The sequence below is a fragment of the Dendrobates tinctorius genome, unplaced genomic scaffold (assembly GCF_039654945.1).
Source record: "Dendrobates tinctorius isolate UK_male_01 unplaced genomic scaffold, ASM3965494v1 ptg000060l, whole genome shotgun sequence".
Taxonomy (NCBI): Eukaryota; Metazoa; Chordata; class Amphibia; order Anura; family Dendrobatidae; genus Dendrobates; species Dendrobates tinctorius.
Window position 1 is genome coordinate 36,424,662 of NW_027361728.1, and position 24,847 is coordinate 36,449,508.

Here is a 24,847-nt window from a genome sequence, read left to right on the forward strand (position 1 = left end):
GCACAGCTGCCTGTGACCAAAGTGACGAGAGGATAATGGAGATTTTGAATCTCTGCGTACACTTTTGGACACTGGACACTTGTGGATTGTGTGAGGCCCACTGATATCTGAGCGCTATGTGACACGCTCGATGGCACAGCTGCCTGTGACCAAAGTGACGAGAGGATAATGGAGATTTTGAATCTCTGCGTACACTTTTGGACACTGGACACTTGTGGATTGTGTGCGGCCCACTGATATCTGAGCGCTATGTGACACGCTCGATGGCACAGCTGCCTGTGACCAAAGTGACGAGAGGATAATGGAGATTTTGAATCTCTGCGTACACTTTTGGACACTGGACACTTGTGGATGGTGTGAGGCCCACTGATATCTGAGCGCTATGTGACACGCTCGATGGCACAGCTGCCTGTGACCAAAGTGACGAGAGGATAATGGAAATTTTGAATCTCTGCGTACACTTTTGGACACTGGACACTTGTGGATTGTGTGAGGCCCACTGATATCTGAGCGCTATGTGACACGCTCGATGGCACAGCTGCCTGTGACCAAAGTGACGAGAGGATAATGGAGATTTTGAATCTCTGCGTACACTTTTGGACACTGGACACTTGTGGATTGTGTGAGGCCCACTGATATCTGAGCGCTATGTGACACGCTCGATGGCACAGCTGCCTGTGACCAAAGTGACGAGAGGATAATGGAGATTTTGAATCTCTGCGTACACTTTTGGACACTGGACACTTGTGGATTGTGTGAGGCCCACTGATATCTGAGCGCTATGTGACACGCTCGATGGCACAGCTGCCTGTGACCAAAGTGACGAGAGGATAATGGAGATTTTGAATCTCTGCGTACACTTTTGGACACTGGACACTTGTGGATTGTGTGAGGCCCACTGATATCTGAGCGCTATGTGACACGCTCGATGGCACAGCTGCCTGTGACCAAAGTGACGAGAGGATAATGGAGATTTTGAATCTCTGTGTACACTTTTGGACACTGGACACTTGTGGTTGGTGTGAGGCCCACTGATATCTGAGCGCTATGTGACACGCTCGATGGCACAGCTGCCTGTGACCAAAGTGACGAGAGGATAATGGAGATTTTGAATCTCTGCGTACACTTTTGGACACTGGACACTTGTGGATGGTGTGAGGCCCACTGATATCTGAGCGCTATGTGACACGCTCGATGGCACAGCTGCCTGTGACCAAAGTGACGAGAGGATAATGGAGATTTTGAATCTCTGCGTACACTTTTGGACACTGGACACTTGTGGATTGTGTGAGGCCCACTGATATCTGAGCGCTATGTGACACGCTCGATGGCACAGCTGCCTGTGACCAAAGTGACGAGAGGATAATGGAGATTTTGAATCTCTGCGTACACTTTTGGACACTGGACACTTGTGGATTGTGTGCGGCCCACTGATATCTGAGCGCTATGTGACACGCTCGATGGCACAGCTGCCTGTGACCAAAGTGACGAGAGGATAATGGAGATTTTGAATCTCTGCGTACACTTTTGGACACTGGACACTTGTGGATGGTGTGAGGCCCACTGATATCTGAGCGCTATGTGACACGCTCGATGGCACAGCTGCCTGTGACCAAAGTGACAAGAGGATAATGGAGATTTTGAATCTCTGCGTACACTTTTGGACACTGGACACTTGTGGATTGTGTGAGGCCCACTGATATCTGAGCGCTATGTGACACGCTCGATGGCACAGCTGCCTGTGACCAAAGTGACGAGAGGATAATGGAGATTTTGAATCTCTGCGTACACTTTTGGACACTGGACACTTGTGGATTGTGTGAGGCCCACTGATATCTGAGCGCTATGTGACACGCTCGATGGCACAGCTGCCTGTGACCAAAGTGACGAGAGGATAATGGAGATTTTGAATCTCTGCGTACACTTTTGGACACTGGACACTTGTGGATTGTGTGAGGCCCACTGATATCTGAGCGCTATGTGACACGCTCGATGGCACAGCTGCCTGTGACCAAAGTGACGAGAGGATAATGGAGATTTTGAATCTCTGCGTACACTTTTGGACACTGGACACTTGTGGATTGTGTGAGGCCCACTGATATCTGAGCGCTATGTGACACGCTCGATGGCACAGCTGCCTGTGACCAAAGTGACGAGAGGATAATGGAGATTTTGAATCTCTGTGTACACTTTTGGACACTGGACACTTATGGATGGTGTGAGGCCCACTGATATCTGAGCGCTATGTGACACGCTCGATGGCACAGCTGCCTGTGACCAAAGTGACGAGAGGATAATGGAGATTTTGAATCTCTGCGTACACTTTTGGACACTGGACACTTGTGGATTGTGTGAGGCCCACTGATATCTGAGCGCTATGTGACACGCTCGATGGCACAGCTGCCTGTGACCAAAGTGACGAGAGGATAATGGAGATTTTGAATCTCTGCGTACACTTTTGGACACTGGACACTTGTGGATTGTGTGAGGCCCACTGATATCTGAGCGCTATGTGACACGCTCGATGGCACAGCTGCCTGTGACCAAAGTGACGAGAGGATAATGGAGATTTTGAATCTCTGCGTACACTTTTGGACACTGGACACTTGTGGATGGTGTGAGGCCCACTGATATCTGAGCGCTATGTGACACGCTCGATGGCACAGCTGCCTGTGACCAAAGTGACGAGAGGATAATGGAGATTTTGAATCTCTGCGTACACTTTTGGACACTGGACACTTGTGGATTGTGTGAGGCCCACTGATATCTGAGCGCTATGTGACACGCTCGATGGCACAGCTGCCTGTGACCAAAGTGACGAGAGGATAATGGAGATTTTGAATCTCTGCGTACACTTTTGGACACTGGACACTTGTGGATTGTGTGAGGCCCACTGATATCTGAGCGCTATGTGACACGCTCGATGGCACAGCTGCCTGTGACCAAAGTGACGAGAGGATAATGGAGATTTTGAATCTCTGCGTACACTTTTGGACACTGGACACTTGTGGATTGTGTGAGGCCCACTGATATCTGAGCGCTATGTGACACGCTCGATGGCACAGCTGCCTGTGACCAAAGTGACGAGAGGATAATGGAGATTTTGAATCTCTGCGTACACTTTTGGACACTGGACACTTGTGGATTGTGTGAGGACCACTGATATCTGAGCGCTATGTGACACGCTCGATGGCACAGCTACCTGTGACCAAAGTGACGAGAGGATAATGGAGATTTTGAATCTCTGCGTACACTTTTGGACACTGGACACTTGTGGATGGTGTGAGGCCCACTGATATCTGAGCGCTATGTGACACGCTCGATGGCACAGCTGCCTGTGACCAAAGTGACAAGAGGATAATGGAGATTTTGAATCTCTGCGTACACTTTTGGACACTGGACACTTGTGGATGGTGTGAGGCCCACTGATATCTGAGCGCTATGTGACACGCTCGATGGCACAGCTGCCTGTGACCAAAGTGACGAGAGGATAATGGAGATTTTGAATCTCTGCGTACACTTTTGGACACTGGACACTTGTGGATGGTGTGAGGCCCACTGATATCTGAGCGCTATGTGACACGCTCGATGGCACAGCTGCCTGTGACCAAAGTGACGAGAGGATAATGGAGATTTTGAATCTCTGCGTACACTTTTGGACACTGGACACTTGTGGATGGTGTGAGGCCCACTGATATCTGAGCGCTATGTGACACGCTCGATGGCACAGCTGCCTGTGACCAAAGTGACGAGAGGATAATGGAGATTTTGAATCTCTGCGTACACTTTTGGACACTGGACACTTGTGGATGGTGCGAGGCCCACTGATATCTGAGCGCTATGTGACACGCTCGATGGCACAGCTGCCTGTGACCAAAGTGACGAGAGGATAATGGAGATTTTGAATCTCTGCGTACACTTTTGGACACTGGACACTTGTGGATGGTGTGAGGCCCACTGATATCTGAGCGCTATGTGACACGCTCGATGGCACAGCTGCCTGTGACCAAAGTGACGAGAGGATAATGGAGATTTTGAATCTCTGCGTACACTTTTGGACACTGGACACTTGTGGATGGTGTGAGGCCCACTGATATCTGAGCGCTATGTGACACGCTCGATGGCACAGCTGCCTGTGACCAAAGTGACGAGAGGATAATGGAGATTTTGAATCTCTGCGTACACTTTTGGACACTGGACACTTGTGGATGGTGTGAGGCCCACTGATATCTGAGCGCTATGTGACACGCTCGATGGCACAGCTGCCTGTGACCAAAGTGACGAGAGGATAATGGAGATTTTGAATCTCTGCGTACACTTTTGGACACTGGACACTTGTGGATGGTGTGAGGCCCACTGATATCTGAGTGCTATGTGACACGCTCGATGGCACAGCTGCCTGTGACCAAAGTGACGAGAGGATAATGGAGATTTTGAATCTCTGCGTACACTTTTGGACACTGGACACTTGTGGATGGTGTGAGGCCCACTGATATCTGAGCGCTATGTGACACGCTCGATGGCACAGCTGCCTGTGACCAAAGTGACGAGAGGATAAGGGAGATTGGATTGCTTTTAAAAAAGCAGTTTGCGGAGCAGTGGGTAAACAGCAATGCCAGCGTGTCAGGAAGCCTTAAAAGGCAGCCCAACAACCAACACCACTGATACACCACAATATAGCCTCCCCTTGCACTGCACACATAGTGACTTGTGTGTTGTGCAGGCCAAATCGCTAGCAGCAGAAGCAGTTTTTTTGTCTTCTTCCCTGCCTAACGCTCTCCCTACAGAATCAGCAGCAACCTCTCCCTATACTAAGATCGGCAGAAGTAAGATGGCGGTCGGCGTGCACGCCCTTTTATACCCCCTGTGACGCCCACCAAAGCAAGCCAATCACTTGCATGCCCTTCTGAAAGATGGTGGTGACCCGTGCCTATGTCATCACGTTGCCCACAGTGTCCGTGGATCCTGATTGGCTGAAAAAGAGCGCAAAACAAACTTTTGAAACGCGACTTTGGCGCGTAAGTCGCCGACCTCGTGGCCGACCTCATCCTAGGGTTGGGTTTCGTTTCATGAAACCCGACTTTGCCAAAAGTCGGCGACTTTTGAATTTTTTCGACCCGTTTCGCTCAACTCTAGTTAACATTAATAGGGGTGGCCAAACTTTTACATATGACTGTATGTAAACTTCTTGATTATGTTTTGTTTTGTGGGCAAAGGAACATCAAGATCTCTGGAGATGGACTTGTAACATTAAGATTGTTGATATTTTTCAACAATTTTGGTTCTCAAGTCTTTCTGTTTTACATGCTTAGGCTAGGTTCACATTTGTGTATATGTGCGCAGCGTATCAACAGCATGCGCAAATGCATGTAAAAATGCATGCCAATACAGCATTTTTTATCTGCATCAACTTACGCACGATGTCAAAAAATGCTGCATTTGCATGCACTTTGGAATGCATTTGCGTTATTTATGCGCATGCCTTCAATAGGACAATGCTTTTCCAAGAGAATTTCCTTGACACAAGCCACGTCCAATGGGCGTGTCTCATGGTAATTCTCTATATAGACTCTTGTACAGATGAAATCCTCATATTTTGCTACTGTATTCTGCTGCAAGACGGATCTTCGCATGGAGAGTTTATATCGTAATCTGGATTTGGATTTGAACTTGGCTTATGCCTTTGCTGTTGCTTGTAATGAAGAAAGAAAAAGAGAAATACGGAGAAGACGTCGTCATCGCTACTGGCAACACCCCATCGTTGAAGTCCGAGAGAGGAGTTGAGCCTACCTCTCATTGTACACCGAGCTGCGTGCAAACCCTGAGAAGTTTTTCAACTACACGAGGATGTCGGATCAGAGCTTCGATGACTTGCTGCATCAAGTGTGAGGATCCATCGCCAGGCACCATGACACATAGCTATGTCGAGCAAATCCTGCTGAGGAACATCTCTTGGTGACCCTAAGGTATGTCATTTTGAAAAAGAGACACCTGTTGTCAGGATCCTGTCATCACAGGTCCTTCACACACTTACAAAGCCTTTTACTATAGGCGTTTTCAGACACACCCCTGGGTGGATTTGTAGGTAACCAGAACCCGCCCATCTCTCTAGTTACCTGAAGACTTCTCCCTTACACTTAGAAACAACACCTCAGCAATGATATTGCTGATCACAAATACACAAGTCTCCATCTTAAAGTCACCCACTTTGAGATACATAACTATCCTTCAGGATTCTGCCACTCATCCATTATCTTGGGATATCCACACAGCGCCCCCTAGTGGACACAGTGGTCATTACACCACATGGCCCATACCCCTTCCAATGAACTAGGTACTGTACTGACCGCCGTACCAACCTAGAATCTACGATGTGACCAATCTCATATTCCACATGTCCCTCAACCGAAACCGGAGGAGCAGCGGACTCGGATTCTCCCCGGACTGCTTCAAAACGCTTCAATAGAGATCTATGGAAGATGTTAGGGATCTTGAAAGAGGGTGGAAGGCACAGCTTGTACGCTACTGGGTTGATTTTTTCCACAATCTTGTGCGGGCCAATGAATTTGCGTCCCAACGTGGCCGGCGGAATCTTTAACTTAATGTTTTGCATGGAGAGCCAAACTTTCTCTCCAACCTGATACATGGGAACAGGTGTTCGTTTCCTGTCCACGAAAAACTTATACGTGCCTTGAGACCTAGATATACGCCGCTGGACTTCTTCCCATGTATCTTTTAACCGCTGAACAGAGTCCTCAGCCCCGGGACACCCAGAATCCAGATGAGAAAATTCACCAAAATGAGGACTGAACCCATAGTTGATCACGAAAGGGGACATACCAGTGGATTGACTCACCCGACTATTGAAGGCAAATTCAGCCAACGGCAGTATATCACACCAGTCATTTTGTCTAGCAGACGTCAGACATCTGAGGATCTGTTCCAGAGACTGATTAGTGCATTCCGTCTGACCATTACTCTCAGGATGGTATGTGGACAAAAAGGACAGAGATATCCCTAATTTTTTTGCAGAAAGCACGCCAAAACTTAGCCACAAACTGCACACCACTATCAGACACCACATTCAGGGGTACCCCATGCAAGCGGATCACATACTGCACAAACAATCTGGATAAGGTCTCAGCTGAAGGTAATGCGGACAGGGGAACAAAATGAGCCTGCTTTGAAAATCTGTCCACCACTACCCATACCACCGTATTACCCCTGGAAGAGGGAAGATTGGTAATAAAATCCATGCACAGGTGGGTCCATGGTCTTTCGGGAATTTCCAAGGGCATCAGCTCCCCCGCCGGCTGGCTATGGGAGCTTTTAGAACGAGCCAGAGCTTGCTGCTCCAGAGATAAACCCTGAAACATCTGAGTCAGACTTTTCATCTGGTCAGCCAGAGACTATATGGGATCCATAACTCTCTGCACAAAAACCCCCAAAAACGTAATGGTCAGTTATAATGTCAGGATCCTGTCAGCGCCGGCGTGCAGCCTCCGCTGAGCAGGGACTCACCCGCACTGTAGGGGGGCCCAGGGTCAGGTACAGCCGGAAAGTACAGATACACAGGACCTGTGGACGCTGAAGTTTAGCAAGAAATCACAGGACCTACGGTGATGTGACTGCAAGGGGGCGGGGTTAGCGTCCTGCTTTCAGAGATGGCAGGACACTATACAAAAACACTCAGAGTCAGGCAAAACGGAGGTCATACACAGAGATATCAGTAAAGTACCAGGGATGAGACAGAACGGATAGTCAGGGCCAAGCAGAAGTCAAACCCAAACAGACATAGAAGGTACCAAGCAGAATCCAAAGCAATATCCAGAGAACAGACCGAGTCGTTCACAGAGAATAAAGCAACCAGAACACAGCACAAACTCACACAGGGGTCACCACACAATGCCAAGGGTGAAAGTATAACTGACGGGGGATGGGAGCTTCCTGAGGCTATAAGAAGCTTTCCCAGAACCAATGAGAGGCCACCTTAATAGGTCCCAGGTGTGCAGGTAAGAGTCTGCACTGAGATCAAAACATTAACCCCAGAAGTGCTGGTCACCCAGCACTGGTATCATGACAGTACCCCCCTCTCAACGGGGGGGCCTCTGGACCCCCAAGCTTGCCAGGGTACCTAGCATGGAAAGCCCGAACCAGGCAAACCGCTTGCATCAACCGGGCCGGCACCCATTACCTGTCCTCCGGCTGTGAGGTAGCGCTGTCATTCATGGTTGGGGAACACTCGCTTAGCAGCAAATAAATCACATCCGGTACTGGTTTTTCATAAAACCATATCAGTCCGTGAGGTTTATTCACCATCATAAACCACAGCAGCATTATACAACAGCTTAGCGTCCATTATATAGCTTCACATTACAGCATAGCGTCCATTAAACATGCTATTCAGCCCCAGTGTTATTTCACCCACGTCAGGGTTCCCATATGGCTGTTTCTCCAGGCTGCAGACATCCACTCACTCCTCAGGGACTCTCAGACACTGGCCGCCATTACACACACAGCCGCTCCACAGGCTGTTAGCCAGGAGGTCCTTCTCCTCACAGGACCTTCCAAACTGGACCAATCAGGTCCCAGCATTCACACCTTGTGACCTACCCTGGCCACCTTATATGGTCCATAGCCATGCCCACTGGGTCACATGGTATGACCTCATCACAGGTCCTTCACACACTTACAAAGCCTTTTACTATAGGCATTTTCAGACACACCCCTGGGTGGATTTGTAGGTAACCATAACCCGCCCATCTCTCTAGATACCTGAAGACTTCTCCCTTACACTTAGAAACAACACCTCAGCAATGATATTGCTGATCACACATACACAAGTCTCCATCTCAAAGCCACCCACTTTGAGATACATAACTATCTGTCAGGATTCTGCCACTCATCCGTTCTCTTGGAACATCCACACAGCACCCCCTAGTGGACACAGTGGTCATTACACCACATACCCCGCCCCTCTGTTCAAACTTGTGGGGTTGAACACACAATCTTACACCAGGATCTCGAGACCGGGCACTCATTACACCTTGCCCCATAGGTCGAGAGAACCGTCTCCCTCTGTCATCTGGCCTCATTTCTACGTTAGGCCTCCCCCGCCCCCAGGGGTCAAAATATCGGTCATTGTCTTTGACCCTCCAGTTGCAGCCTGTCTGCGTCATCAGACACTGTTTAGTCACCACCCTCCTAGAGTGCGCTTCGTCACCTGAACGTTCTCCCACTGACCGGCTCTCCCGGTTGGTACGGTCATCATTCTTAATCGGTCCTACTGTCTGGCCTGAGTCTGACTCATTCAGCGTCTCACAGGAACTAATTTCTCTCAGCTTTGCACGGCCCATCGAACTGTCACTTGCTGACATTCTTCGGCCACCTGCCATGTCACTATTTGGAGGAACCCTTCGGGTCCTTACATCTTGGGTTGGAGGCGGCCACCACCTGGTATTCCTTATTTCTTTATTAATTCGCCGACTGTTCTGCCTCAACTGCTCAATCTCTTGCAGGTACCCCACTCGATACTCTACGAGCATCCGAAAGGCTCTCAGGCTCTCCGCGGAGCCAACCACCATGATGGGAATTCTACCCACTTCACTGGATACCTGGTCTTCATCATCAGGAGGGATCCTCACCCTCACCACACCGGAGATATTCACAAGGTCTTGCATTACCTTACCGGATCTTCCAATGATTCTCCCAATCAGAGCTTTGGGTACCAGAACCACATCTTTCCGCAAACCCAGCCGATCCATAGCCTCCCTGGCTAACTCCAGGCGTCGAGCAGCTTTCACATTACTCTGCCTGACCAGCTGTTTGACGTGGAGACACTGCAAATGCATCTTTCAGGACAGCTACCCGGTTTGCTGTATCTTCTCTGGCGGATATTATCACTAACTGCCAAGTCTCAGGTGCCCAGTGCACCTCACACGCCTTGACCGCCTCTTTGAAAGCCTCATGTACACCTTCCTCCGCACAGGCATCTTGCATGTCTTCTGGAACGTCAATCACAGTCTTGAAGGACGTGGTCTTGCTCTCTTCCAGGCCAGGAGGCTCTTCCCACGGACACTTCCCTTACTACAGTTGACCCGATCGGGTGACTGTCTTCTTCAGTTCTTAACTCATCAACTTCACACGATTGGATCACTTCATGACCCTTGGCCACTATGGCTACTGGCAGTTCTGTCTTTTTATCACTCACGCTCACCCGCGGTAAGTCTTCGTCCAGTTTCTCCCGCAGAAGACTGTTAACTACTCCTCTGAGTTCCTCCATCTCTTCCTTGAGGTTCTCGTTCACACTTTGCCAGGTGGACAGGTGACCTCTGAGCTCCAAGATCTCTTTCTTGAGCTCCTCGACCCTGTGCTCAGCCGTTTGTCTCAGTACTCTTTCTCGTTTGACATGTTCATCCACCTCTTCTCTGAGGGCCTTATTCATTCCGTGCCATGTTACCATGTGCCCTTTGAGCTCAGAGACTTCTTTCTCTAGCCATTCTATTCTGTGCTCCCTTTCTTTCTCAGAGCCACAGTCACCCCCCGAGATTGAGTCATCCCTCCAGTTACTCACTAACCGTGTGACTACTTCCGCCGTTTTATCCACCAGGTCAGCGTCAGTTTTGTCACGAGTTTCAGTCAGCACAGCACTAGATTCTGTCTTAGTGGTGGCTACTGGCAACAACACGTCACAGTCACACCACATCGTACGGTGAACCCCCAAGACACTCTCTATCCGTGTGTCAGCTCCGCTCTTTTTGTTTACCACACCATTCTCATTCACACTGTGGTACCCTTCAGGTGACGGCAGGTCAGTAAATTCATCTGACAAAATTCTTTCTCTGGTCGCCCCTACGTCTGGCCTGTCCACTTTAGGAGGCATCAGCGTCTTCGTATTGGCTAGTCCAACAGTAGGAACGTCTCCATCCTCGTACCATAGGTCATCCAACATGACAAAATCCTGGCCCCCCCTCCAAGGTATACACTAAGTCTGGTGGTATCCCGCCACCTTGGCACTCACTGCCTCCGGGCCCCTCAAACACCACTCTGTCTAGCACATAGTTCACCGTGACCCCATGTTTACAGCGAACATGGGCAATTTTCTCAGTCAGACAGAAAGTGAGAGGAGTTCCTACCAGAGTCACCTGACTCTTGGAGTCCGACCGTCCCGAGATTCTTTTCCGCTGCAGCATCACAGTACACACTTGCGGTCCGTCATGCTCCGGAAAGTTTAACCCACATTCTGGAAACGACATACACGCACACAGGGCCGTTTTTAGGGGGGGACGGGGCGTGCGATCGCCCGGGGCGCTACCCAGCCAGGGGGCGCCTGCCTAGTGCCTAGCTGTCTGGGATTCAGCAGGTTCTCCCCAGTTCGGTGGAACCGGTTGTTAAAAATGCAGCCGGTTCCCCGAACCGGGGAGATTCAGAGGCGCGATCCGGTGCTGTGCGGCCGTGAGCTCTGTTCTGTGATGCGGCCGTCAGCATACAGCCGCCCGTGTCACAGTGTATCATGCAGGGAGCTGTGCACGGCCGTCACCTTGACAGCTGCGCAGCTCCCTCTCTACTTCCGGGTCAGGTGTCGGGCCTGCGCGATGACGTCATCACGCAGACGCCGACATGTACTCGGACGCTGGCTGCAGAGAGGCGCTGCTGGGGAGCGGCTGTGAGGTAAGTATGGGAAACTTTTTTTTTAATGAATTCAGTGGGTGAGGGGGCTGTACATGGAGGGGGGTGAATATGCTGCACATGAAGGAGGGGGGGGTGAATGGGGCTGAGCCTGTACATGATGGAGGGGGGTGAATTGGCTGCATATGATGGAGGGGGGTGTGGGGGCTGAGCCTGTACATGATGGAGGGGGGTGGATATGGCTGCACATGATGGAGGGGGGTGCGGTGGCTGAGCCTGTACATGATGGAGGGGGGTGAATATGCTGCACATGATGGAGGGGGGTGCGGGGGCTGAGCCTGTACATGATGGAGGGGGGTGAATATGGCTGCACATGATGGAGGGGGGTGCGGGCGCTGAGCCTGTACATGATGGAGGGGGGGTGAATGGGGCTGAGCCTGTACATGATGGAGGGGGGTGAATATGGCTGCATATGATGGAGAGGGGTACAGGGGGCTGAGCCTGTACATGATGGAGGGGGGTGCGGGGGGTGCAGGGGCTGTACATGATGGAGTGCGGCTGCACTTGATGATGGGGGTAAGGGGGATTGCACATGATGAAGGGGGACTGCACATGATGAAATGGGGGGTAAGGGGGACTGCACAGGATAAATTGGGGGTAAGGGGGACTGCACAGGATGAATTGGGGGGTAAGGGGGACTGCACATGAATTGGGTAAAGGGGACTGCACATGATGTGGGGGTAAGAGTGACTGCACATCATGAAGTGGGGGTAAGGGAGACTGCACATGATGAAATGGAAGGGGGATAGTGGGCTGCAAATGATGAAGGGGCACTGCAGATGAAGTGAGGGGTGATAGGGGACTGCAACGGATGAAGGGGACTTCAAATTAAAGTGGGGGACTTCAAATGATGATGTGGGGGAGAGGACGGGGGACTGCAAATGATGAATTCAGTGTGAGTGACGGGGCACAGCAATTTAATTGAAGGTGGAGGGTGAGGAGAGTGAATGATAAATTGAAGGTGGGGGGAGAGGAGAGCAAATGATCTATCTGGAGAACCAATAAAGAATTTTGAGAGTGGGGGAGTAAGTGATGTATTGAATGTGGGGTAGAGCAGTTGATAATGAATAGAGGGTGGGAGAGAAAGGCATGACAATGAACTGAGGCAGGAGGGGCATGTAAATATAATGAATCGGTGTTAGGGTTAGAGCGGGAGGTACATAGTGGGGGGGGCGTTGAGGTTGAAGTGCCTGGTAATGAATTGGGGGAAAGAGTACAGGTGCTAATTTATATATTAAATGGGGAAAGTGACATTTATAGTTAGTGGGTGCACAGTGGTGGATTATAATTTATATTTGGAATGGTGGGTTGCATAATAACCAATTATGTATTAATGGTGGGTGCACATCTGTATTCAGATGTGTAGTGTAGAAGGGAAAAAGTGGGGAATGTGCTCTGGAAGCCGTGCTCTAGGTAACTGTGTTATTTCATGCAGAGACGAGTCTTGGCTGGAAGAAGTGATGGCGGTCTGTGCTGGATGAAAAAGAAAAGCAAAGATGAAGGACTTCAGCTAGAGACGTCACTGGTGAGTCAGTGTGTTACCTGCACACTGACAGTAAATATAGAGTTCCTGTATACAATTGCACTTAGTATTGTGTTTTTAATTAATGATCAGTATTGTAGTATTCAGTCACTATCTGGTGGTAATATGTGGTCTGGTCATGGTGTGGCGCTATTTGTTTCTTGTATGTGGTATTAATCGGTGACTATGTGGTCTGGCCATGGTACGGCGCTATTTGTTCCTTGTATGTGGTATTATTCTGTGACTATGTGGTGGTAATATGTGGTCTGGTCATGGTGTGACGATATTTGTCTGGGTATTCAGCATGTTAATGTTCGGGGGGGGCGCTTTTTTGATGTTCGCTCTGTTGGCAAAATTCCCTAGAAACTGCCCTGCACGCACACTGCGGCTTCCCAGACATACCCACTGAGCCAACCAGTGCTGCCATTTCTTCACACTCGGCCCCTTTCTGGACCACCACAGCTCCTGCTGTCACCGATCACCGGCACCACCGGCTGCTGTTCACACACAGCGGCTGGTGTCACTGCAGCTCCTGCTGCGCCATCTTCGTGGACCCGCCATCCACCGGAAGCCGCTTGTCACCTTCGTAACCCCGCTGAGTTACCGGAAGCCGCTTGTCACCTTCGTGACCCCACTGAGCCACATCAAGCCGCTTGTCACCTTCTTGACTCCCACTGAGCCACCGCAGGCTGAGTCGAGAAAAAAGAAGAAAAAACAAACCACAAAAAAAATCACGTGTCCTGACTTTGTGTTATTCAGGATGCTCCTGTCTCCACCTGAGACCGTCCAACACACAGGGCGCACCGGGTGCGATTCAGGGAGCGACCCTCCTCCCAGGGTCTCCCCACACACCGGCCTCACCAGGTCCAGGGACTCGGCGGGTGCTCTTCAGGACATCTGTCTCAGCCTGAGACTGCCCAACACTCGCGCCTCACCAGGTCCAAGGTCACACCACGTGCTCCTGGGATCCGACTCTTCTCCCAGGGCGGACCCTCCAGGACCTTTCCTCACTGAACCCTCCAGGTACACTGTCTTCCTCACTGTCCCAGGTCAGTACCACACGAACACCTGTCCGATACCTGTGTCGGCCACACGGCTCACCGTTTTACTCATTGGTCAGTACCGCATGAACACCAGTCCGTTTCTCCTGTGTTGCCCACACAGGTCCTCGGGTACCTCTTCTCCGCAGAGGCTCCCTAGCAATTACCAGTCTCTTTCTCCTGGGGAAGAGGCTGCACTGGGCTCACCGATCCGGACAGTGCCTTACTCACTAGGTCGCCCCACGGTTTCCAGAACCACAGCCAGACAGTGGCTTCCCCACTTGCAGGCCGTCACAGGCTCTGCTCACACTTGGCCGGTCAGCAGCACATCACATGGCTTCCACAACTGTCAGCCCTCCTGGCTCAGCGTTGCTCTTTGCCACCGAATTTTGCAGTCCTTATCCGTTGCTCCCAGCAACAAGGCTACACCACTGCCCATAGCTTCTCCACCAATTGTGAGGTAGTGCTGTCATTCATGGTTGGGGCACACTCGCTTGGCAGCAAATAAATCACATCCGGTATGGGTTTTCCATAAAACCATATCAGTCCGTGAGGTTTATTCACCATCATAAACCACAGCAGCATTATACAACAGCTTAGCGTCCATTATATAGCTTCACATTACAGCATAGCGTCCATTAAACAGGCTGTTCAGCCCCAGTGTTATTTCACCCACGTCAGTGTTCCCATATGGCTGTTTCTCCAGGCTGCAGACATCCACTCACTCCTCAGGGACTCTCAGACACCGGCCGCCATTACACACAAAGCAGCTCCACAGGCTGTTAGCCAGGAGACCCTTCTCACAGGACCTTCCAAACTGGACCAATCAGGTCCCAGCATTCACACCTTGTGACCTACCCTGGCCACCTTATATGGTCCATAGCCATGCCCACTGGGTCACATGGTATGTGTTGTGAGTTCATTTTCCCCTTCATTACTGAGGCCCGAGGAACTCCCTCTTCTGGTAAAGAAAGGTAGTGAGCCTGATTATCAAACACCTGAGGCTGATGATGATGACTGGCTGTGTGGAGTTACTGACTGGATATAAGGCTGCCGACGCCCTTCTGCCCTGCGGGTGATTTCTCTGTGGGATCCTTGGAGACCAGTCTGAATTCCTGCTCCTCTAAAGCTAAGTTTGCTTCTCGGCCTTTTGCATTTGTGCTTTGACTTTGTTTTGCTTTGTTTTTCTGGATTTCTGCCATTCCCTGCTGGGGTGTGCTGAATTCCTTTAGCTCTGTCTTCTGAAAATACCTGAGTGCTGATTTAGTTTTTGAAGCCTAGCTGCTTCAGGGCCTTTTTCATATCAGCTTGTTGGCTTTTGTCTTTGATAGGGATTTGGCAGATTGCAGACAGCAGCCTTCCTGTCCTTTCCTATCTAGGTAGTTTTGGGCCCCGTCTTTGCTCAGTCTGTCTTTCTGTCTGTGTTGGTGTTTTCATCTTGCTTCACCGTCATTATATGTTGGGGGCTGCCTATTGCTTTGGGGTCTGCTTTGGGGCAGTTTAGATTTCCCCTTTCTTTCTTTAGGCCTATTTAATTCTCTGGCTGTGATCGAGGGGTCTAGGGCATCGTAGGAACCCCCCACGGCTACTGCTAGTTGTGTTGATAGGTTCAGGGGTCTGCAATCTGATAGTTGCCAACTTCTCTGGTTTTCTGGACTTAGCTTGTTTTTCTGTTTTTCCCTCCTACGGTGACTCATTCATAACAGAATCACCCGCCATACCGCAGATCCTAGGGTACTCAATAGCAGGAAAGAATTGTAAAAAAAAAAAAAAAAAGTGTGTATATTATTTTCCTCTATATCTGAGGCCGTAGGGGGAATTTTTTTTTCTCTCAATGGAGATAAAGCAATTGTCTGATCGTGTGGAGCAGCTCGCTGCGGAAGTGCGGGGAATTTCCGCCTACCTTGCTCATTCACATGCTGCTGAACCAAAGATTCCTACACCTGATGTATTTTTTGGGGATCGGTCTAAATTTTTGAATTTCAAAAATAATTGTAAATTATTTTTTGCCTTGAAGCCTAACTCGTCAGGGAGCTCCGCGCAGCAGGTTAAAATTGCCATCTCTTTGCTGCGTGGCGATCCCCAGGATTGGGCGTTTTCTTTGAAACCAGATGATCCTATTCTGACTAATGTGAACGCATTTTTTCAGGCCTTGGGGTTGTTGTATGACGAACCTAATGCCATTGATCAGGCTGAAAAGACCCTGCTGGCATTGAACCAGGGTCGTGATTCTGCAGAATTGTACTGTCAAAAATTCCGAAAGTGGGCAGTACTTACTACCTGGAATGTTAATGCCTTGGCTGCTCTCTTTCAGAAGGGGTTGTCAGAAGCCGTAAAAGATACTATGGTGGGATTTCCTGTTCCCTCTGGTCTTGATGATTCTATGTCATTAGCCATTCAGGTTGATCGGCGTTTGCGCAACGCAAAGCTGCACGAGAGGTGTTGCCACCTGTTGAACAAATGTCTGAACCTATGCAATGTGATAGAGTTTTTTCCAGAGAGCAGCATCAGGAGTTCAGAAGGCGTAATAAGTTGTGTTTTTTCTGTGGAGATGCCTCGCATATTATTTCTGTCTGTCCTAAACGAGAGAAACGCTTTGCACACACGTTTTCTGTTGGGGGTGTTCAACCTAAGTTTCTTCTGGCTATTACTCTGTTCTGCTCCCTGTCCACATTTTCCGCCAAGGCTTTTGTGGATTCTGGAGCAGCCCTAAACCTAATGGACTTGGATTTTGCTAAACGTTGTGGATTTCCGATGACACCTCTGCAGACGCCTATCCCTTTGAGTGGGATTGATGCTACTCCTTTGGCTAAAAATAAACCTCAGTTTTGGACCCAGGTGGTAATGCGGGTCGCCCCAGACCATCAAGAAAATTGCAGATTTTTGGTGTTGCATAATCTGCATGATACTATTGTTTTGGGGTTTCCCTGGTTACAAATTCATAATCCAGTTTTGGATTGGAAATCTGTGTCTGTGGTGAGTTGGGTTGTCGGTGTGCCTTTAGTGAGGCTCCGGTGTTTTCCACCTCTCCTCAGTCGCATGATGTTCCTGATTATTTGGCGGACTTTTATGATGTATTTAGTGAGAATGAGTCTGTGTCTCTGCCTCCTCATAGGAGTTATGACTGTGCAATTGAACTGAGCCCGGGGTGTAAATTTCCCAAGGGTCGGCTCTTCAATTTATCTGTACCCGAGCACGAGGCTATGCGATCCTATATTAAGGAGGCGTTGGAGAAGGGTCATATTAGACCATCCTCGTCACCCTTAGGTGCCGGTTTTTTTTTTGTGGCCAAAAAGGATGGATCATTAAGACCTTGTATTGATTATCGTGCCCTCAACAAAATTGCTGTTAAATATCAGTATCCGTTACCCCTGATTTCTGATCTATTCTCCAGAGTTAAAGGTGCTTGCTGGTTTACCAAGCTTGACCTCAGGGGGCGTATAATCTTATTCTCATTAAGCATGGGGATGAATGGAAGACGGCGTTTAATACTCCGGAGGGACATTTTGACTACTTGGTGATGCCTTTTGGGCTCACTAATGCCCCTTCTGTCTTCCAGTGCTTCATGAACGATATTTTCCGAGATTTTGTCGATAAATTTTTGATTATCTATCTGGATGATATTTTGATCTTCTCCAAGGATTGGGATTCTCATGTGGAACATATTCGGACTGTGTTCCGGATCTTGAGGGAGAATTCCCTGTATGTCAAAGGATCTAAATGCCTTTTTGGAGTACAGAGGATTTCTTTTTTGGGATTTATTTTGTCCCCATCAACTATTGAAATGGACCCGGCCAAGGTACAGGCCATTCACGATTGGGTTCAGCACACTTCTTTGAAGGCCCTCCAGAAGTTTTTGGGTTTTGCTAATTTTTATCGGAAATTTATAGCAAAATTTTCTAGTATTGCCAAGCCATTGACTGATTTGACTAAGAAGGGTGCTGATGTGTTAAATTGGTCTTCGGAGGCTGTTTCTTCCTTTCAGGAGCTGAAGCGAAGATTCACTTCCTCCCCGGTTTTGCGGCAACCTGATGTCTCACTTCCATTCCAGGTAGAGGTGGATGCTTCTGAGATTGGTGCAGGAGCTGTTTTGTCCCAAAAGGATCCTGTAACATCTAAAATGAATCCCTGTGCTTTCTTTTCCCGAAAGTTCTCTCCATCTGAACGTAACTATGATGTGGGGAATAGGGAACTGTTGGCCATGAAATGGGCATTTGAGGAGTGGAGACATTGGTTGGAGGGAGCTAAGCATCAAGTCGTGGTCCTCACTGACCACAAGAATTTGATTTACCTAGAGTCGGCTAAGCGCTTGAACCCTAGACAGGCTAGGTGGGCCTTGTTTTTTACACGTTTTGATTTTGTGGTTTCTTTTCTTCCTGGAACGAAGAATGTCAAGGAAGACGCCCTCTCTAGGAGCTTCTTTGCTGATTCTCCTGTGGTGACCAAGCCTGCTACCATCTTAGGCAAAGATCTGCTGCCATCTCGCCCGATTTGAGACGTGCTCTGGAAGAGTTCCAGGAGGACAAACCTGAGCGTTGTCCCAGTGGAAAGTTGTATGTTCCTGACCAGTGGAAGAAGAGAGTGATGTCTGAAGTTCATTGCTCTGCTTTGGCTGGTCATCCAGGTATTTTTGGTACTAGAGATCTGGTGAGTCGGTTTTTTTGGTGGCCCTCCTTGTCTCGTGATGTCAGGAATTTTGTGCAGTCCTGTGGGACGTGCTCCCGGTCTAAATCGTGTTCTCGCTCTAGTGGGTTGTTGATGCCTTTGCCTGTCCCCAAGAGGCCATGGACCCATATTTCAATGATTTCATCTCTGATATGCCTGTCTCTCAAAGGATGACTGTTATTTGGGTGATTTGTGATAGGTTCTCTAAGATGGTTCATCTTGTACCACTCCCTAAGTTGCCGTCTTCCTCTGAGTTGGTGCCCCTGTTTTTACAACAGGTGGTTCGTTTGCACGGGATTCCTGAGAACATTGTATCTGACAGAGGAGTCCAGTTTGTGTCTAGATTTTGGAGAACTTTCTGTTCCAGGCTGGGAATTCAGTTGTCCTTCTCCTCTGCTTTTCACCCTCAGACCAATGGGCAGACAGAGAGAACAAACCAGACCTTGGAGTCATATTTGAGATGTTTTATTTCTGCTGATCAGGATGATTGGGTTTCATTTTTGCCCTTGGCCGAATTTGCTTTAAATAATAGAGCTAGTTCTGCCACTTTGATGTCACCTTTTTTTTGTAACTTTGGGTTTCATCCTCGATTTTCTTCAGGGCAGGTGGAGCCCTCTGCCTGCCCAGGTGTTGACACTGTGGTGGAGAGAATGCACCTGATCTGGGACCAAGTGGTAGATAAGTTATCTATCTCCCAGGAAAAGGCCCAGCGGTTTTCCAACCGACATAGGACCATTGGTCCCCAGTTTAAGGTTGGTGATATGGTGTGGTTATCATCAAAAAATATTGCTATGAAGGTGGCTTCTCCTAAGTTTAAGCCTAGATTTATTGGACCTTACAAGATTGTGGAGATTATTAATCCGGTCTCTTTTCATTTGGCTCTTCCTGTCACATTTAAAATCCATAATGTGTTCCATAAATCTTTGTTGAAGAGGTTTGTTGAACCTGTTGTTCCGGGGGGGGCACCTCCAGACCCTGTATTGGTTGAAGGTAACATGGAATATGAGGTAGAGAAAGTACTGGATTCCCGTCTGGCTAGATGGAGACTCCAGTATTTGGTTAAGTGGAAGGGTTATGGTCAGGAGGATAATTCCTGGGTCTCTGCCTCTGATATTCATGCCAAAAGATTGGTGCGTGCCTTTCATCGGGCTCACCCTGATCGCCCTGGTGGCGTAGTTGAGGGTTCGGTGACCCCTCCTCAAGGAGGAGGTACTGTTGTGAGTTCATTTTCCCCTTCATTACTGAGGCCCAAGGAACTCCCTCTTCTGGTAAAGAAAGGTAGTGAGCCTGATTATCAAACACCTGAGGCTGATGATGATGACTGGTTGAGTGGAGTTACTGACTGGATATAAGGCTGCCGACGCCCTTCTGCCCTGCGGGTGATTTCTCTGTGGGATCCTTGGAGACCAGTCTGAATTCCTGCTCCTATAAAGCTAAGTTTGCTTCTCGGCCTTTTGCATTTGTGCTTTGACTTTTTTTTTTTGCTTTGTTTTTCTGGATTTCTGCCATTCCCTGCTGGGGTGTGCTGAATTCCTTTAGCTCTGTCTTCTGAAAATACCTGAGTGCTGATTTAGTTTTTGAAGCCTAGCTGCTTCAGGGCCTTTTTCATATCAGCTTGTTGGCTTTTGTCTTTGATAGGGTTTTGGCAGATTGCAGACAGCAGCCTTCCTGTCCTTTCCTATCTAGGTAGTTTTGGGCCCCGTCTTTGCTCAGTCTGTCTTTCTGTCTGTGTTGGTGTTTTCATCTTGCTTCACCGTCATTATATGTTGGGGGCTGCCTATTGCTTTGGGGTCTGCTCTGGGGCAGTTTAGATTTCCCCTTTCTTTTTTTAGGCCTATTTAATTCTCCGGCTGTGATCGAGGGGTCTAGGGCATCGTAGGAACCCCCCACGGCTACTGCTAGTTGTGTTGATAGGTTCAGGGGTCTGCAATCCGATAGCTGCCAACTTCTCTGGTTTTCTGGACTTAGCTTGTATATCTGTTTTTGCCTCCTACGGTGACTCATTCATAACAGTATGACATCATCACAGGTCCTTCACACACTTACAAAGCCTTTTACTATAGGCGTTTTCAGACACACCCCTGGGTGGATTCGAAGGTAACCAGAACCCGCCCATCTCTCTAGTTACCTGAAGACTTCTCCCTTACACTTAGAAACAACACCTCAGCAATGATATTGCTGATCACACATACACAAGTCTCCATCTCAAAGCCACCCACTTTGAGATACATAACTATCCTTCAGGATTCTGCCATTCATCCGTTCTCTTGGGACATCCACACAGTGCCCCCTAGTGGACACAGTGGTCATTACACCACATGGCCCATACCCCTTCCAATGAACTAGGTACTGTACTGACCACCGTACCAACCTAGAATCTACGATGTGACCAATCTCATATTCCACATGTCCCTCAACCGAAACCGGAGGAGCAGCGGATAAACCCAGAGATAAACCCTGAAACATCTGAGTCAGACTTTTCATCTGGTCAGCCAGAGACTGTATGGGATCCATAACTCTCTGCACAAAAAACCCCCAAAAACTTAATGGTCAGTTATAATGTCAGGATCCTGTCAGCGCCGGCGTGCAGCCCCCGCTGAGCAGGGACTCACCCACACTGTAGGGGGGCCCGGGGTCAGGTACAGCCGGAAAGTACAGATACACAGGACCTGTGGACGCTGAAGTTTAGCAAGCAATCACAGGACCTACGGTGATGTGACTGCAAGGGGGCGGGGCTTAGCGTCCTGCTTTCAGAGATGGCAGGACACTATACAAAAACACTCAGAGTCAGGCAAAACGGAGGTCATACACAGAGATATCAGTAAAGTACCAGGGATGAGACAGAATGGATAGTCTGGGCCAAGCAGAAGTCAAAACCAAACAGACATAGAAGGTACCAAGCAGAATCCAAAGCAATATCCAGAGAACCTGAGGCTATAAGAAGCTTTCCCAGAACCAATGAGAGGCCACCATAATAGGCCCCAGGTGTGCAGGTAAGAGTCTGCACTGAGATCAAAACATTAACCCCAGAAGTGCCGGTCACCCAGCACTGGTATCATGACACCTGTCGTTAATATGATTTTTCAAAAAGTCATGTACTGACTTTTTTTCCATTTTAAGGTCTACAGATTCCTGGCTACTGGAGAAACATTATCATCTCTCCATTTCCAATTCCGGATTGGAGGGTCCACCCTTTCTGGGATTGTTGCAGACACCTGCTGTGCTTTATGTGACATTCTGTGTGCAGAATTCCTCCCCCAACCCACAACTGAGCTGTGGCTGGAAAATGCTGAAAAATGCATGGACATTTGTAATTTTCCTTACTGTTTGGCTGTGGACGGCAAACACATTCTCATTAGGAAACCAGTTGTAAGTGGATCAAATTTTTTCAATTATAAAAAATACTTTTCTATTGTTCTCATGGCGATTGCAGATGCTGACTGTAGATTTGTCGCCATTGACACTGGTTCATTTGGATGAGGAAATGACTCACAAACTTATAAAACTCTGACATGGGCCAACATTTGTATGATAATGATTTTAATTTTCCACAGCCACGACCTCTTACCAACATTGAAGGACGGTTAATGCCATTTGTTGTGGTTGGGGATGAAGCGTTCCAAATGTGTGCCAGAGATATAGATTTCAGTCTAAAGGCCCCGTCACACTAAAAGATGTCCCAGCGATCCCACCAATGATCTGACATGATGGGATCACTGGGACATCGTTAGGCTGATCGCTGGTGAGCTGCCACAATGACAGCCCCAGCGATCAGGACCAGCGACGCTGGACGCTGGTTTCCAAGGTAAACATCGGGTATCTAGGAGCCGTCGCTGATCGCTGGTTTCTCGCTGCCACACGCAGCGATGTGGGCTGGGCAGCGGGAGACCAGCGATCGAAAAACGGCCCAGGCCGCTCGAGCACGATCAGCGATAACCGGCAGGGGGGCCGGGCCCTGATCCCCGTCACACACAGCGATCTCGCTGGCGAGATCGCTGATGTGTCACAAAATCAGCGATCTCGCTAGCGAGATCGCTTAGTGTGACGGGGCCTTAAGGAGAGGATTTACATAGGTTCCCATAAAGATGAAGACTTTAGTCTAACTGAGGATTGGCATTAGGTTAGGGTCCTGTAATACGAGAAACGCCTTACCGAGGCTTCCAGGTACACATAAATTGGCCATTTTATGTGCTAAGCTTTATCAATTTTTCATATTTCTAATGCAGTAATGCAATTCATTTTTCATATTTCATGTTTGTATGCTATGGTGCTACAGTGTGCTTTCTTTTTTGTTTGAATGTATATGAGTTTGTGACTCTAGGTTAAGCACCTGTTCATACTTAGTTTATGCTTGGATGTGGCTTGAGGCAGGTGTGCAGCAGGATTCGGCATGGTGGTGAACCTGGATAGTGGTGGAACAGCCGGAAATGTCATGTGTGGCTACTGGAAATACCCAGTCTGCATAGCCTGGCTGTAAGCAGCATGGCAGGCCTGCATTATATTCAGCTGGAGATCAGGCTTAAGGTTTTTTCAAACTGCCCCGCTCTATAGCATTAAAAAAAAATGTTGTGCCGGTCTCTGAAAGTCGGCTTCCAGGCGGTCAAGGCGTAGGTTGACTTCCTTGAAAAGTGAGTTCACATGCACCAACCCACTTTCCAGTCTGTCTTCAATGGCCTTTAGGCTATTCTGGAAGACCAAGCCTATGTGAACAAACCCAGACATGAGTGGCCTGTTCCAGGCATTCTGCCGCTGGCGAGAAGAACACAAAAAAAAACCAGTGGCAGAGGACTGGGACAAGGGAAAACCTGAAGGACCAGCTTCCTGTTCTCCAACACGTGAAGCCTGCCCACTTGCTGCATTGCTGATGGATGACTGGGACTGTTTGGGGGCTGTTCGATGAGTGGCTGCTCCAACAGAGGACGATCCAGGTTCAGCGGTGCCGCTCCAGGTTCTGTTTGAAAAACAAATGAAAAACATTACTACAAAAAAATTTTTTTTAAAGCGCCAACATATCCTGTGGAAAAAAAAATTCAGATGTTATACCATGGACTACCACACAAAAATACTTACATTTGATGACCAACCGCAGGCCTCAGGAAGGAGAGACTATGATGGTACTTGTATTTTGAAATTGTTTGAGCAGCACAACTTCGAACCCGACTCTCCTCTCTCATGTCCTTATTGAATCGATCCTTCATCAAACACCATCAGACTGACTCTCTTCACTGTGAAGGAGAAAAAAAAAGAAATTGTAAAACAATGCACCACAGGTTCACTGTCACGTCAGACCATATTGCAATACTTACAAAAATCCTTTCTGACTTGTGGTGTGGCATGGTCCCAATCATCCAACAGCGATTTGGCCACTTCATCCCATAGCCGCCGAATGACCACAGTGTCTGAGTGTCGCTGATCCCGGGTGTCCCACAACGGAACTCGATCATACACCAATGTGATTAGGAGGTCGTTGTCAATGGTGGCTTCACGATGTGGAACCTAGAAATCAAAGTAACACATTAATATAGTTGTAAAGATAAAACAAAGCAAAAACATTCAAGAATACTTACCCGTCGTCTTTCCACCTGAACTTGGACCTGAGTCTGCTCCTGCTCTGCCGCACTGGAACTGTTAGGTAAAAAAAATACATGATTTTATCACGTGTCATATTGACAGTCAGTACTTACCAATCAGTAGCAAATGTACTCAGGTATGCTCTTCACTGGAGGACATCTTTGATGAGGAATGCTGCAAGAGAGACAGAAGTGAGTACAGACTGCAGTGAGAGAAACAGACAGACATTTTCATAGCTTCTATACTCACATCCTGAGTGAAATTATTATTATTATTATACGTTTTTATAGCACCATTTATTCCATGGCACTTTACATGTGAAAAGAGGCAAATATAGGCAAGTACAATAAACATGAGCAAT

The 24,847-nt window shown here is 48.5% G+C and overlaps 1 long non-coding RNA gene across 1 annotated transcript; it reads right to left on the minus strand.

Moving 5' to 3' along the window:
- Positions 1-22,582: 22,582 nt before the first annotated feature.
- LOC141092758 (uncharacterized) lies at positions 22,583-24,497 on the minus strand. Its single transcript, XR_012232897.1, has 3 exons — positions 24,222-24,497; positions 23,986-24,140; positions 22,583-23,866 (listed from the first exon to the last, which is right to left on the minus strand). It is a non-coding gene; the product is annotated as an uncharacterized lncRNA (long non-coding RNA).
- Between the last annotated feature and the right edge of the window lie 350 nt (positions 24,498-24,847).